This window comes from Salmo salar, chromosome 05, assembly GCF_965601325.2.
Source record: "Salmo salar chromosome 05, fSalSal1, whole genome shotgun sequence".
In the NCBI taxonomy this organism is placed as follows: Eukaryota; Metazoa; Chordata; class Actinopteri; order Salmoniformes; family Salmonidae; genus Salmo; species Salmo salar.
Window position 1 is genome coordinate 27,933,381 of NC_138295.1, and position 15,882 is coordinate 27,949,262.

The following is a 15,882-nucleotide window of genomic DNA, read 5'->3' on the forward strand; positions in this document are numbered from 1 at the left end:
CCTATTGCTTCCACTAGATGTCACCAGCCTTTACAAAGTGTTTTGAGTCTTCTGGAGGGAGATCTGACCGAACAAGAGCCATGGAACGATGATGGCCCATTAGACACCTGGCGCGCGAGTTCATGTTGGGTACCCTCGTTCCAATACGTTATAAAAGAGTATGCATTCGTCCACCTTGAATATTATTCATGTTCTGGTTAAAAAAGGCCCTAATGATTTATGCTATACAACGTTTGACATGTTTGAACGAACGTAAATATATTTTTTCCCCTCGTTCATGACGAGAAGTCCGGCTGGCTTAGATCATGTGCTAACAAGACGGAGATTTTTGGACATAAATGATGAGCTTTTTTGAACAAAACTACATTCGTTATGGACCTGTGATACCTGGAAGTGACATCTGATGAAGAGAATCAAAGGTAATGGATTATTTACATAGTATTTTCGATTTTAGATCTCCCCAACATGACGTCTAGTCTGTATCGCAACGCGTATTTTTCTGGGCGCAGTGCTCAGATTATTGCAAAGTGTGATTTCCCAGTAAGGTTATTTTTAAATCTGGCAAGTTGATTGCGTTCAAGAGATGTAAATCTATAATTCTTTAAATGACAATATAATATTTTACCAATGTTTTCTAATTTTAATTATTTAATTTGTGGTGTTGACTTGACTGCCGGTTATTGGAGGGAAACGATTTCCTCAACATCAATGCCATAGTAAAACGCTGTTTTTGGATATAAATATGAACTTGATAGAACTAAAAATGCATGCATTGTCTAACATAATGTCCTAGGAATGTCATCTGATGGAGATTGTAAAAGGTTAGTGCATCATTTTAGCTGGTTTTATGGTTTTGGTGACCCTGTCTTTGAATTGACAAAACATTACACACAACTCTTGTAAATGTACTGTCCTAACATACTCTAAATTTATGCTTTCGCCGTAAAACCTTTTTGAAATCGTAAAACGTGGTTAGATTAAGGAGATGTTTATCTTTCAAAGGGTGTAAAATAGTTGTATGTTTGAAAAATTTGAATTTTGACATTTATTTGGATTCAAATTTGCCGCTCTTGAAATGCACCTGCTGTTGATGGAGTGCACCACGGGTGGGACGCTAGCGTCCCACCTAGCCCATAGAGGTTAAGGACAACAAAGTCAAGATATTGGAGTGGCCATCACAAAGCCCTGACCTCAATCCTATAGAAAATTTGTGGGCAGAACTGAAAAAGCGTGTGCGAGCAAAGAGGCCTACAAACCTGACTCACTTACACCAGCTCTGTCAGGAGGAATGGGCCAAAATTCACCCAACTTATTGTGGGAAGCTTGTGGAAGGCTACCTGAAACGTTTGACCCAAGTTAAACAATTTAAAGGCAATGCTACCAAATACTAATTGAGTGTATGTAAACTTCTGACCCAATGGGAATGTGATGAAATAAATTCAAGCTGAAATAAATCATTCTCTCTACTATTATTCTGACATTTCACATTCTTAAAATAAAGTTTTGATCCTAATTGACCTAAGACAGGGAATTTTTACTAGGGTTAAATGTCAGAAATTGTGAAAAACTGAGTTTAAATGCATTTGGCTAAGGTGTATGTAAACTTCCGACTTAAACTGTATATGACAGTAATGTGTTCTTCATTTTTTTGGAGGGGATTTTGCTACAGAAGCAGCATGGTGTTAGGACCATAGCTCAAACCAGCAGTATCAACCTAGAACACCAAGGTGTTTGGACTATAACCAGCAGTATCAACCCAGAGCAGGACCATAGCTCAAACCAGCAGTATCAACCCAGAGCAACATGGTATTAGGACCATAGCTCAAACCAGCAGTATCAACCCAGAGCAGCATGGTATTAGGACCATAGCTCAAACCAGCAGTACAAACCCAGAGCAGCATGGTATTAGGACCATAGCTCAAACCAGCAGTACAAACCCAGAGCAGCAATAGTACAGCACAGTGGGAAATAGCTACAGTACATAAGTGACTGATAGCTACACATCAGGGGGAGCAAAGCATCATGAACACCCCACTAACTCATGCTACCTCAGTCAACCCAGGGTGCTGGGTTGTTATTGTATCAGTCACTGAGCCTGGGATGTTGGATGCCACTCTCTCTCTCGTAAATATTCATTGCTTTCTGCTCTAATTGTCTGATTGTCAACCAGATATGTATCTGTGCAGAAGAGCAACAACTGGCAGTGTATAATTGGTGAATGGGAGTCTGGGAGAGAAAGTTGGGCTCTCTGAATATTGCTGGTCCTAGTCAATGCCAGACAGACGGATCTATAAGGAATCTGTCTGGGCATTGACCTCTTGGGCTTCTCCCATCTTCTTTGATATGTTGGTTTGTTTAGGAGCTTACCACTGAGCGACTTGGTGGAATATACCGTCCTGTATCCAGAGGTAGTTCAATAAGATTACATTCAAAAGTGAGGGGTAGAATAGCTTTAGGAATGAATTGACATTATAACAAGGTTCATGGTCTAAGGCACTGCATCTCAGTGCTAGAGGCGTCACTACAGACCCTGGTTCAATTCTGGGCTTGTCACGACTTCCGCCAAAGTCGGTCCCTCTCCTTGTTCGGGCGGCGTTCGGCGGTCGACGTCACCGGCCTTCTAGCCATCGCCGATCCATTTGTTTTGTCTTTGTTTTACACACCTGGTTTCAAACCCCAATTACTTGTTCATTATTTAACCCGCTGTTCCCCCATGGTTTTTGTGAGTGATTGTTTGTATGTATACGGTCCGTTATTGTGGGCTAGTTTATTGTGTTGTATTTATTGATTCCTTGAGTAAATTACGTTCCTTACTCATATCTGCTGTCCTGCGCCTGACTCCTCCACACCAGCTACATACAGGCCGATTACAGAATCACTCACCCAAACGAATGGAGTCCGCAGGAGCAGACGCCTTCCCTATTGCGGTAGAAGAGCGCGTCCAGCAGCATGCGACCATGTTGCATCGTCTGGGCACCGCCATGGATCGCGTGCTGCAGACGATGGATCATTGGGAGAGAGGAGGAGGATTTCCAGTGCCTCCACCAGCCCCACTACTGTCGACCCCACCGTCCACCCCTCCTTCACCCAGTCCCAGCGGGATTCGGCTCGCGCTCCCGAGGGAGTATGATGGGACGGCTGCCGGATGCCAGGGATTCCTACTACAGCTGGAGCTCTACCTGGCGACCGTCCACCCGGCTCCTTCCGGATGTGAGAGCATGTCTGCCTTCATCTCCTGCCTCTCAGGCAAAGCCCTGGAGTGGGGCAACGCTGTATGGAGTGAAGGAGATGCGGCGTTGGACCATTACACAGAGTTCGGGTAAATGACTGTTCCACCTGAGGCAGGGGACGAGGAGCGCGCAGGATTTTTCATTGCACTTCCGGACCCTGGCCGCCAGCGCGGGATGGAACGACAGGGCCCTGATCGATCACTACCGGTGCAGTCTGCGCGAGGACGTCTGTCGGGAGTTGGCCTGCCGAGACACCACCCTCAAAAGGGACCAGCTGGTGGACCTGTCCATCCGGCTGGACAACCTGCTGACTGACCGCGGACGTCCGGATTGGGGTCTGTCAGTTCCATCCCCCAGCACCTCCGCTCCAATGGCCATGGAGCTGGGATGTGCTGCACTTAGGGCGACCGGAGGAGGGGCCATTCCCTGCACCATCTGTGGCCGCAGAGGGCACACTGCTGGTTGGTGCTGGGGGGGTTCCTCAGGGAGTCAAGGCAGCAGGCAGGGCACTGTCGTGTCACCCAGTTGGGTCGGCACCAGGCTCACCCAGAGCCCTCTGTTGCTCACATGTATGTGTTTATCAAATTTCCTGAGTTTTCCCCGCATTCCCAGCATAAGGTGCTCGTAGATTGAGGCGCAGCTGGGAATTTTATTGACCGTTCTTTTGCCCATAGTTTAGGGATTCCCCTTGTTCCTGTGGATATGCCCTTCCCTGTGCACGCCCTAGATAATCGACCATTAGGGTCAGGGCTGATTAGGGAGGCCACCGCTCCACTAGACATGATTACGCAGGAGGGTCACAAGGAGAGAATCAGTCTCGTCCTTAATGATTCTCCTGCGTTTCCCGTGGTGCTGGGCCTACCCTGGTTGGCCTGTCATGACCCCACTATTTTGTGGCAACAGAGGGCTCTCAAGGGGTGGTCATGAGAGTGCTCGGGGAGGTGTGTAGGGGTTTCCATCGGTGCAACTACGGTGGAAAATCCAGACCAGGTCTCCACCGTGCGCATTCCCTCAGAATATGCCGATTTGGCTCTCGCCTTCTGTAAGAAGAAGGCGACTCAATTACCACCCCATCGACGGGGGGATTGTGCGATAAATCTCCTGGTAGACGCAGCACTTCCCAGGAGTCACGTGTAGCCTCTGTCACAGGAGACGGCGGCTATGGAAATATATGTCTCTGAATCCCTGGGGCAGGGATACATTCGGCCCTCCACTTCACCTGCCTCCTTGAGTTTCTTTTTTGTGAAGAAGAAGGATGGAGGTCTGCGCCCGTGTATTGACTATCGGGGTAGCAATCAGGTCACTGCGAGGTACAGCTGACCGCTGCCTCTTATCGCCAGTGCGATTGAGTCAATGCACGGGGCGCGCTTCTTCACAAAATTGGATCACAGGAGCGCTTACAACCTGGTACGTATCCGGGCGGGGGATGAGTGGAAGACGGCATTTAGTTCCACCTCAGGGCACTATGAGTACCTCGTCCTGCCGTATGGATTAATGAATGCTCCATCAGTCTTCCAGGCCTTTGTTCACAAGATTTTCCTGGACCTGCACGGGCAGGGTGTAGTGGTGTATATCGACGACATTCTGATATACTCCGCTACACGTGCCGAGCATGTGTCCCTGGTGCGCAGGGTGCTTGGTAGACTGTTGGAGCATGACCTGTACATCAATGCTGAGAAATGTCTGTTCTTCCATCAGTCCGTCTCCTTCCTAGGGTACCGCATTTCCACTTCAGGGGTGGAGATGGAGAGTGACCGCATTTCAGCCTTGCGTAATTGGCCAACTCCCACCACGGTAAAGGAAGTGCAGCAGTTTTACGCAAAGAGCCCACTCCTCCCCAGTGTCCAGCTGGGCGTCTGTATGCTCCGTCTGCTGTCCGTGACCGTTTGATCTATTGGGCCCACACGTCACCCTCTTCTGGTGATCCTGGCATTGGTCGGACGGTGTGTTGCCTTAGTTGGAAGTACTGGTGGTCCTCCTTGGCCAAGGACGTAAGAGTTTATGTTTCCTCCTGCTCGGTGTGCGCCCAGTGCAAAGCTCCCAGGCACCTGCCCAGAGGGAAGTTACAACCCATCTCCGTTCCACAACGGCCGTGGTCGCACCTGTCGGTGGACTTCGTGACGGATCTTCCTCCCTCACAGGGCAACACCACAATCCTGGTCGTTGTGGATCGGTTTTCTAAGTCCTGCTGTCTCCTCCCTTTGCCCGGTCTCCCTACGGCCCTACAGACTGCGGAGGCCCTGTTCACTCACGTCTTCCGGCATTACGGGGTGCCTGAGGACATAGTCTCTGATCAGGGTCCCCAGTTCACGTCCAGAGTATGGAGGGCATTCATGGAACATCTGGGGGTCTCGGTCAGCCTCACCTCAGGTTTCACCCCAAGAGTAACGGGCAGGTGGAGAGAGTAAACCAGGATGTGGGCAGAGATGGCCCAAAACTCACTCCGCCACTCCTCCACTAACCTCTCCCCTTTCCAGTGCGTACTGGGGTATCAGCCGGTTCTGGCACCTTGGCATCAGAGCCAGATCGAAGCTCCTATGGTGGACGAATGGTTTAAGTGCTTGGAGGAGACCTAGGACGCTGCTCATGTGCATCTGCAATGGGCTGTGAGGCGGCAGAAGGCGAGCGCCAACTGCCACCGCAGTGAGGCCCCGGTGTTCGCACCGTGGGACTGGATCTGGCTCTCGACCCTCCACCTGCCCCTCCACCTGCCCTCCCGGAAGCTGGGTCCGCGGTTTGTGGGGCCATTCAAAGTCCTGAGGAGACTGAACGAGGTATGCCACAGGTTACAGCTTCCCCCAGATTACCGTATTAACCTGTTATGGCTAGGGGGCAGTATTTTCACGGCCGGATAAAAAACATACCCGATTTAATCTGATTATTACTCCTGCCCAGAAACTAGAATATGCATATAATTATTAGCTTTGGATAGAAAACACTCCAAAGTTTCTAAAACTGTTTGAATGGTGTCTGTGAGTATAACAGAACTCATTTGGCAGGCCAAAACCTGAGAAGATTCCATGCAGGAAGTGCCCTGTCTGACAATTTCTTGCCCTTCTTGATTATCTCTATCCATTACAGGGGATCTCTGCTGTTACGTGACACTTCCTAGGCTCCCATGGGCTCTCAGAAGGCGGCAAAAAGCTGAATCGTGGCTTTGCAGGCTCTGGCTGAAAAAAAGTAGCGCGTTTGGATAGTGGCTGGTCACAGTACTGTGAGACTCAGGCTCACCATTTTAAAGACAAGACTCTCGTTAATCTAACCACACTGTCCGATTTCAAAAAGGCTTTACAACGAAAGCAAAACATTAGATTATGTCAGCAGAGTACCCAGCCAGAAATAATCAGACACCCATTTTTCAAGCTAGCATATAATGTCACATAAACCCAAACCACAGCTAAATGTAGCACTAACCTTTGATGATCTTCATGAGTCAATACTGCCCCCTAGCCCTAACAGGTTAATCCCTCGTTCCATGTGTCTCTCCTCAGGCCGGTGGTGGCTGGTCCACTCCAGCAGTCTGAGGTGCGGGAGGTTCCTCCACCCCCTCTGGACATCAAGGGGCCCCTGGTGTATGCTGTTCGAGCCATCCTGGACTCGAGGCGTCGGGCGAGGGGCCTTCAGTACCTCCTGGAGTGGGAGGGGTACGGTCCGGAGGAGAGATGCTGGGTGCCCGGTGGAGGACGTCCTGGACCCTTCGTTGCTGCGGGAGTTCCACCGTCTTCACCCGGATCGCCCTGCGCCTCGTCCTCCGGGTCGTCCCTGAGGTCGGTGTCGGCGCGCTGCTAGAGCCACGCATCAAGGGGGGGGGGGGGGGTACTGTCACAACTTCCACCGAAGTTGGTCCCTCTCCTTGTTCGGGCAGGGCTCTATCACAACTGGCCGTGATTGGGTGTCCCAATGGATGGCGCACAATTGGCCCAGCGTTGTCCGGGTTTGGCTGTCATTGTAAATCAGAATTTGTTCTTAACTGACTTGCCTAGGTAAATGGAGGTTAAATAAAAATATAAAATTGGCTTACACATGCAACTTCAGCTGAATTTGCCTAAAACAAGAGGGGCTAGAACGGACGTGTCAAACATATGGGCTACAGGATCCAATCTGGCCCGCAGGTGATTTGAGTAAAAACAAAATAAAAAAAATAACCCCAAAAATATCGAAAAACAAACTCAATATATATTCAAATGACTAGAACCAAATCAAAACTGTGTATAAATTATAATGGACCTTCATTCAAACAGGTTCTTGACTGTGTCCAGCTCCCTAATAATCACAGAAATGAAAGCTAGACAGTCAGGGAAAATTCTGGATTTCTTTTGCACATTTTGACAGCATGGAAATATAACCAATTTTCTGTGCGGCCCTCCGGACCTAGTTGAAAATCGAATGCGTCCACGGGGGAAAATGGGTTTGACACCCCCTGGGCTAGAGTGATCATTGACTGACAGTTCATTCAACTTGTGTTGACAGGGGGACTAGACACAATGCAGAAGTGATAACTATCTTTGCAAATGAGTTATACTGAGACAATTGGTAATGGGGGGTTATGCAATAAAAACATACGCTATCTGTTGCAATGCTACACAATGGTACAGTCGCTGTACAGTAGCTGGGGTGAATTGAGCTTCTGTAGCGGTTCATTTCATATCAATGTGTTCCTACTCCCTCGGGCTCACAGCTTCATCATGCTATTATATGGATGAGCACCAAGAACTTGCACAAGAGCATAGAGAGTAGAGGGGACTGTGTGGTGATGTCTGCTTAGGCAGAAAATGCTTGAAGCAGAAAGCAAGATAAGCTCTTACTGACTGAGAAAGTAATAGGCAAAAGCGATCTGAGAAGAATTGGGGTACACTGCCGACCTAAGACTCACCAAGTTTGTGAAATTATTACCCTTTTGTGAGGAACTGGATTTTGAGTATCAACCTGGAATTCAGAGTCATTTGTAACCCTGAGTAATAATTTCATAGAATGAACTGAAATATTTGCATATTCAAGGCTGAGTCACTGACAAACCATGGATGACGGAAAGATAATGATTCCTGACCCACTTTTGAGGAAAGAAAACAAATTCCATTCAAATGAAGCTTCTTGGGGAATTTAGTCCACCGCCACCTTGTCAATTGATCATGGAGCTGTGAGGACTAATGGCAATCGCTGATGCCTCAGTGACTGAAAGGTTCCTTGAGCAATATACTGAATACAGCAAGGTAGCGGCATGAATGCACAGAAAGGAACATGATCCGAAAAACTTTCTAGGGCAAGCATATATTACAAACAGTGAAAATTCCAACGAGCCAACATACCATGGATCAGCACCAAGGTCAGGAAGAGTGCTGAGATTGGCTACTCACTCTGACTCAGTAGTTTACATAAAATATGTGTGTGAAACTCTATACTACATTAGAATAGGTCATAAACAGTCTATTGTGTGACCTCATATTACACTGATACCTAATGGTCTCTGTGGATCTACTGTAAAGCAACACACAATAGATATTATGCAATACTGTATGGTTTCTAATGCTATGCGCTGTGCTTGGAATATTAATTGCCCTCAAGCATACCGATTAGAGATAGCTAAACTATAACACACTCAGAATATTTACATATGCATAGGATATTATAATTGTCCTATCATTTTTCACAGTAAAATAGTGTGGAAACGATTGTAAGGGCCTTAACTAAGAGAAGAGCCCTGAGACTAATTCAGGGAGTGTAAATGTCTGAGGTTGGAGACGGTTAACACTGTTTATTAATTACATGTTTAATAGCCCTTCCAGCTTTCTAGATGGGTCTGCTCTTCCATTTCTCTCTTTCTGTGAGACTACACAAATTTGTCATGATTCTTTGTGCGCTGTCTTCCTCTCTTTCACGCTCTCACACTTCCTCTCCCTTTCTCTCTCTCACACTTCCTCTCTCCCTTTCTCTCTCTCTCTCTCACACGCACACACACACTCTCCTTCCTTTTAAATTCATCCATCCCTTCCTTTCTTCTCTCTCAGGTTTGAGCAGAACTAACTTGTTCACTCCTGGCAACCGAGCCAGGAGTCATGGAAAGTTTGGCAATTGGTTCAGTCTGCTCAGCCCAAGCCCTGCGTTGAGCCACCCACGACCCCATTCCTTTACAGGAAGTCCCAGTCACCACACTTCCTCAAGTCCCATACCTCCTCATGCCATGCTGTACTACAGTCACCAAGGCCATAGCCATCAAGAGCATGGACATTTTTAAACGACTCAAAAATGGATTCCCTATGTTATTTGGCATGTTCATAGAATAAAGAAATGTATCAATTACAATGAACATAATCTCGAGAGACCTTCATTTTATTTGCATTTCATTAACTGAAACCCACACCTTACTCAAATTCAGACTAAGGTACAGTAATATGTGAGTTAACTTTGTTATCGAATACAACAGCAAATTTGAGGCTGTTAAACACATAGAGATGCATTAATCATTAAATCAAATCAAATTTTATTCATCACATGCTTCGTAAACAACAAGTGTAGACTAACAGTTAAATGTTTATTAACGGGCCCTTCCCAATAATGTAGAGACAAAAATAGAAAAAATAATAGAAAGATAATAACAATGAATAAAGGCACAATGAGTAACAATAACTTGGCTATATACACCCGGTACCAATACCGAGTCGATGTGCAGGGGTACGAGGTAACTGAGGTAGATATGTACATATAGGTAGGTATAAAGTGACTAGGCAACAGGATAGATAATAAATAGTAACAACAGCGTATGTGATGAGTCAAAAGAATTTGTGCAAAACGGGTCAATGCAGATAGTCAGAGTAGCTATTGGTTAACTACACTGAACAAAAATATAACATGTTTCATGAGCTGAAATGAAATATCCTAGAAATGTTCCATATGCACAAAAAGCTGACAGTATTTCTCTCAAATGCTTTGCACAAATTTGAATACATCCCTGTTAGTGAGTATTTCCCCTTTGCCAAGATAATCCATCCACCTGACAGGTGTGGCATATCAAGAGGCTGATTAAAACCCCCTAGAGTCGATGTCTGCAGGCCTGCGGAAATCTAATTAAGATACGCATTGGATATGTCTCAATCCACCGCATCCGCCAGTGTCGCACTTCCGCATCTGCGGTGAAAGGAGACAGAGCTAGAACGGTGTTTGTTAGACCATGAGACATCCCGAAAATCGGTCTTCTCACAAAATCGTCTTTTGCATCCAAATGTGGTTTGACCTACAAAATATTACACCTCTATGGAACGATGAAACTCTCATGAACACAATGGTGTTTTCCATTTTGAGCTACGACCCCCACCACCGTCTGCAGCGTCCGAACAGTTTGGGCTACACACTAATATGACCCTCTGCACTCTGTACTCGTCTGAAGGTCCCGGTATCAGTTAACAAAAATTTATGGAAGTATATATGGAGACAGTTTAGTGCCTATAAAAAGGGGATAAATAAATGTACAAAAAAAAAGAAAAGGTACCCTGATTTTTGGGGGGTGGACTATCTGTAATTCCATGTAGTGAATCTGTTATTGAATGCATTTGTATGGGCTAATTGCAGTAAAACCCCCACCCCAAAAAATCTTCAAATATTTTTGGGATAGCCAAATGGTCCTCAGTATGACTTTCTTTAAACAATTCCATATAGCTTAGTATAACCCCACCCTCCCTCTGCTTAGAAAGGGCTAGGTTTTAAACAGCATGATCATTACATAGATCCACCTTATGCTGGGGACAATAAAAGGCCACTCTAAAATATGCGTTTTGTCACACAACACAATGCCACAGATGTCTCAAGTTTTGAGGGACCATGCAATTGGCATGCTGACTGCAGGAATGTTCACCAGAGCTGTTGCCAGAGAATTGAATGTTAATTTCTCTACCAATGTTGTTTTAGAAAATTTGTCAGTACGTCCAACTGGCTTCACAACCACAGACTACGTGAACGGCGTCGTGTTGGCGAGCCGTTTGCTGATATCAACGTTGTAAACAGAGTGCCCTATGGTGGCGGTGGGATTATGGTATGGGCAGGCATAAGATGTGGACAATGAACACAATTGCATTTTATCAATTGCAATTTGAATGCACAGAGATACCGTGAGAAAATCCTGAGGCCCACTGTCGTGCCATTCATCCGACGCAATCACCTCATGTTTCAGCATGATAATACACAGCCCCATGTCGCAAGGATCTGTACACAATTCCTGAAAGCTGAAAATGTCCCAGTTCTTCCATGGCCATCATACTCACCAGACATTTCACCCATTGAGAATGTTTGGGATGCTTTGGATCGACGTATACAACAGTGTGTTCCAGTTCCTGCCAGTATATCCACCAACTTCACACATTGAAGAGGAGTGGGACAACATTCCACAGGCCAAAATCAGCAGCCTGATCAACTCTATGCGAAGGACATGTGTCGCGCTGCATTTGGCAAATGGTGGTCACACCAGATAGTGACTGGTTTTCTGATCCACAACCCTACCTTTTTTCGAAGGTATCTGTGACCAACAGATGCATATCTGTATTCCCAATCATGTGAAATACATAGATTATTGCCAATTTCATTTATTTCAATAGACTGATTTCCTTATATGAACTGTAATACATGCGGACACCCGTTGAAATGAGTGGATTCGGCTATTTCAGCCACACCCTTTGCTGGTAGGTGTATAAAATCGAGTACACAGCCATGCAATCTCCATAGACAAACATTGGCAGTAGAATGGCCTTACTGAAGAGCTCAGTGACTTTCAACGTGGCACCGTCATAGGATGCCACCTTTCCAACAAGTTAGTTAGTCAAATTTCTGCCTTGTTAGAGCAGCCCCGGTCAAATGTAAATGCTGTTTTTGTGAAGCGGAAATGTCTAGGAACAACAATGGCCCAAAGTTGTAGGCCATACAAGCTCACAGAACGGGATCGCCGAGTGCTGAAGCACGTAGCGCGTAAAAATCATCTGTACTCGATTACAACACTAACTACCGAGTTCCAAACTGCCTCTGGTAGCAACGTCACCACAAGAACTGTTCGTCGGGAGTTTCATGAAATGGTTTTCTATGGCCGAGCAGCCGCACACAAGCCTAAGATCACCATGAGCAATGCCAAGCGTCGGCTGGAGTGTTGTAAAGCTCACCTCCATTGGACTCTGGAGCAGTGGAAACATGTTCTCTGGAGTGATGAATCACGCTTAACCATCTTGAAGTCCGACGGGCCAATCTGGGTTTGGTGGATGCCAGGAGAATGCTACCTGCCCCAATGCATAGTCCCAACTGTAAAGTTTGGTGGAGGAGGAATAATGGTCTGGGGCTGTTTTTCATGGTTCCTTAGTTCCAGTGAAGGGAAATCTTAATGCTACAGCATACAATGATATTCTAGACGATTCTATGCTTCCAACTTTGTGGCAACAGTTTGGAGAAGGCCCTTTCCTGTTTCAGCATGACAATGCCCCTGTGCACAAAGCGAGGTCCATACAGAAATGGATTGTTGAAATTGGTGTGGAAGAACTTGACTGGCCTGCACAGAGCCCTGACCACCACCCCATCGAGCACCTTTGGGATGAAATGGAACTACGACTGCGAGCCAGGCCTAATCGCCCAACATCAGTGCCGACCTCACTGCTCTTGTGGCTGAATGGAAACAAGTCCCCGCAGCAATGTTCCAACATCTAGTGGAAAGCCTTCCCAGAAGAGTGGAGGCTGTTGTAGCGGCAAAGATGGGGACCAACTCCATAATAACGCCCATGATTTTGGAATGAGATGTTCGACGAGCAAGTGTCCACATACTTTTGGTCATGTAGTGTATTTTTGTTCAGTATATTTAAGTAACTATTTAGCAGTCTTATGACTTGGGGGTAGGAGCTTTTCAGGGTCCTGTAGTTTGCAGACTTGGTGCATCGGTATCGCTTACTGTGCGGAGGCAGAGAGAACAGCTGGAGTCTTTGTCAATTTTTAAGGCCTTCCTTTGACACCACCTGGTATCGAGGTCCTGGATGTCAGGCAGCACGGCCCCAGTAATGTATTGGGCGCTGTAGCGCCTTGCGGTCGGATGCCAAGCAGTTGCCATACCAAGTGGCATTGCAGTCAGTCAAGATTCTCTCAATGGTGCGTGCAGCTGTGGAACTTTTTGAGGATCTGAGGGGGCCCATGCCAAATCTTTTCAGGCTCCTGAGGGGGAAGAGGCGTTGTCGTACCCTCTTTACAACTGTGATGGTGTGTGTGGACCATGATCATTTCTTAATGATGTGGACACTGAGGAACTTGAAGCTCTCGACCCCTTCCACTACAGCCCCGTCAATGTGGATTGGGGTGTGCTCGGTCCTTCGTTTTTTGTAGTCCACGATCAGCTCCTCTGTCTTGCTGACTTTGAGGGAGAGGTTGTTGTCCTGAGACCACACTGCCAGGACTGACTTCCTCCCTGTAAGCTGTCTCATTGTCGTCGGTGATCAGGCCTTCCTCCATCGTGTCATCTGCAAAGTTAAAGATGGTTCTGGAGTTGTGCGTGGCCATGCATTCATGGGTGAACAGGGAGTACAGGAGGGGAGTCCACCCCTGAGGGGCCCCCATGTTGAGGGCCAGCGTGGCGGATGTGTTGTTGCCTACTCTCCCCAAATGGGGGGTGGCCCATCAAGAAGTCCAGAATCCAGGTGAAGAGGGAGGTGTTTAATCCCTGGATCCTCAGTTTATTGATGAGCTTGGTGTGGAGTGCGATTGAGATTGCGTCTTCTGTGGATCTGTTGGGACAATATGCAAATTGGAGTGGGTCCAGAGTGTCTGGTATGATAGTGTTGATGTAAGCTTTTTAAAGCATTTCATTGCTACCGATGTGAGTGGTATGGGGCGATTTAGACAGGTTACCTTAGCGTTCTTGGGCACGGGGACTATGGTTGTCTGCTTCAAACAAGTTTGTATTACAGACCGGGTCAGGGATTGGTTGAAAATGTCAGTGAAGACACTTGCCAGCTGAACAGCGCAAGCTCTGAGTACGCATCCTGGTAATCCGTCTATTCCTGCGGTCAATGTTAACCTGTTTAAATGTCTTACTCATATCAGCTACGGAGAACGTGATCACACAGTTGTAAGGAACAGCTGGTGCTCTCATGCATGTAGTAGGATTCGATCTTAGTCCTGTATTGACTCTTTGCCTGTTTGATGGTTCTTCTGAGGGCATAGCGGGATTTTTTATAAGCGTCCGGATTAGTGTCCCGCTCCTTGAAAGGGGCAGCTCTAGTTTATAGCTTAGTGAGGATGTTGCTTGTAATCCATGGCTTGTGGTTGGGATATGTACATGTATGTACGGTCACTGTGGGGACGACGTCGTCCGATGCGCTTATTAATGAAGCTGGTGACTGATATGGTAAATTCCTCAATGCCATCCGATGAATCCAGGAACATATTCCAGTCTGTGCTAGTGAAACAGTCCTGTAGCTTAGAATCCACTCCATCGGACCACTTCAGCACTGCACTGATACTTCCTCTTTTAGTTTTTCTTGTAAGCAGGAATCAGGAGGATAGCATTATGGTCAGATTTGCCAAATGGAGGGTGAGGGAAAGCTTTGTATGCATGTCTATGTGTGGAGTAAAGGGGATCTTGTCATGTCCTGACCAGCAGAGTGTGTTGTTGTGTAGTTTTGGTCAGGACGTGGCAGAGTATGTCTGTGTATGTGTGTTCTGGGTGTTGTATTTCTATGTGGGTCTGTGTGGCTCCCGATCAGGGACAGCTGGTGATCGTTGTTCCTGATTGGGAGTCATATAATTAGGAGTATGTTTGTCACTTGGGTTTGTGGGTGGTTGTGCTAACACTGCTAGTCTTTTGAATGTATAGCCTGTTGGCATGTCTGAAGTAGTTCGTGTTTATTGTTTTTTTTCGTGTATTCTTTATTCTTTACATTAAAAGATGAGTATCCACATCCCGCTTGCATGTTGGTCTGACTCTGACTTCGAGATATCTTCAGATGAAGGAGAAGATTATGACAGATCTAGAGTTTTTTCCCCCTCTGGTTGCACAGGTGAAATTAAGTAAAACAGATTTTAGCTTCCCTGCATTATAATCACTGGCCACTAGGAGCACCGCCTCTGGATGAGGATGTTCTTGTTTGCTTATGGCCCTATACAGCTCGTTGAGTGCGGTCTTAGTGCTAGCATCGGTTTGTGGTGGTAAATAGACAGCTATGAAAAATATAGATGAAAACTCTTGGTAAATAGTATGGTCTACAGCTTATCATGAGGTATTCTAACTCAGGCGAGCAGAACCTCGAGACTTCCTTAATATTAGAGACTGCGCACCAGCTGTTGTTAACAAAGAGACACACACCCCATCTCCTGATCTTCCCCGACACTGCCATTCTGTCCAGCCAATGAATAGAAAACCAGCTAGAGAAACACAGGATAGGATAGTCTCGAACGGAGCTCATCCAGTTTATTCTCCAGTGATTGAACATTCGCCACTAGAACGGCGGGTAGAGACAATTTATCCACTCTCCGATGTATACTCGTAAGGTATCCCGCATGCCAGCCTCTATAGCGCGGTCTCCTCCTCCTCCTTCGAATGTCGGGGGTTTGGGCCTGGTCCGCGATAATCAATGTCCTTCACCCCGCGACTCATTGAAGAAGAAGTCCTCGTCCGAATCGAGGTTAGTGATCGCTGTTCTGA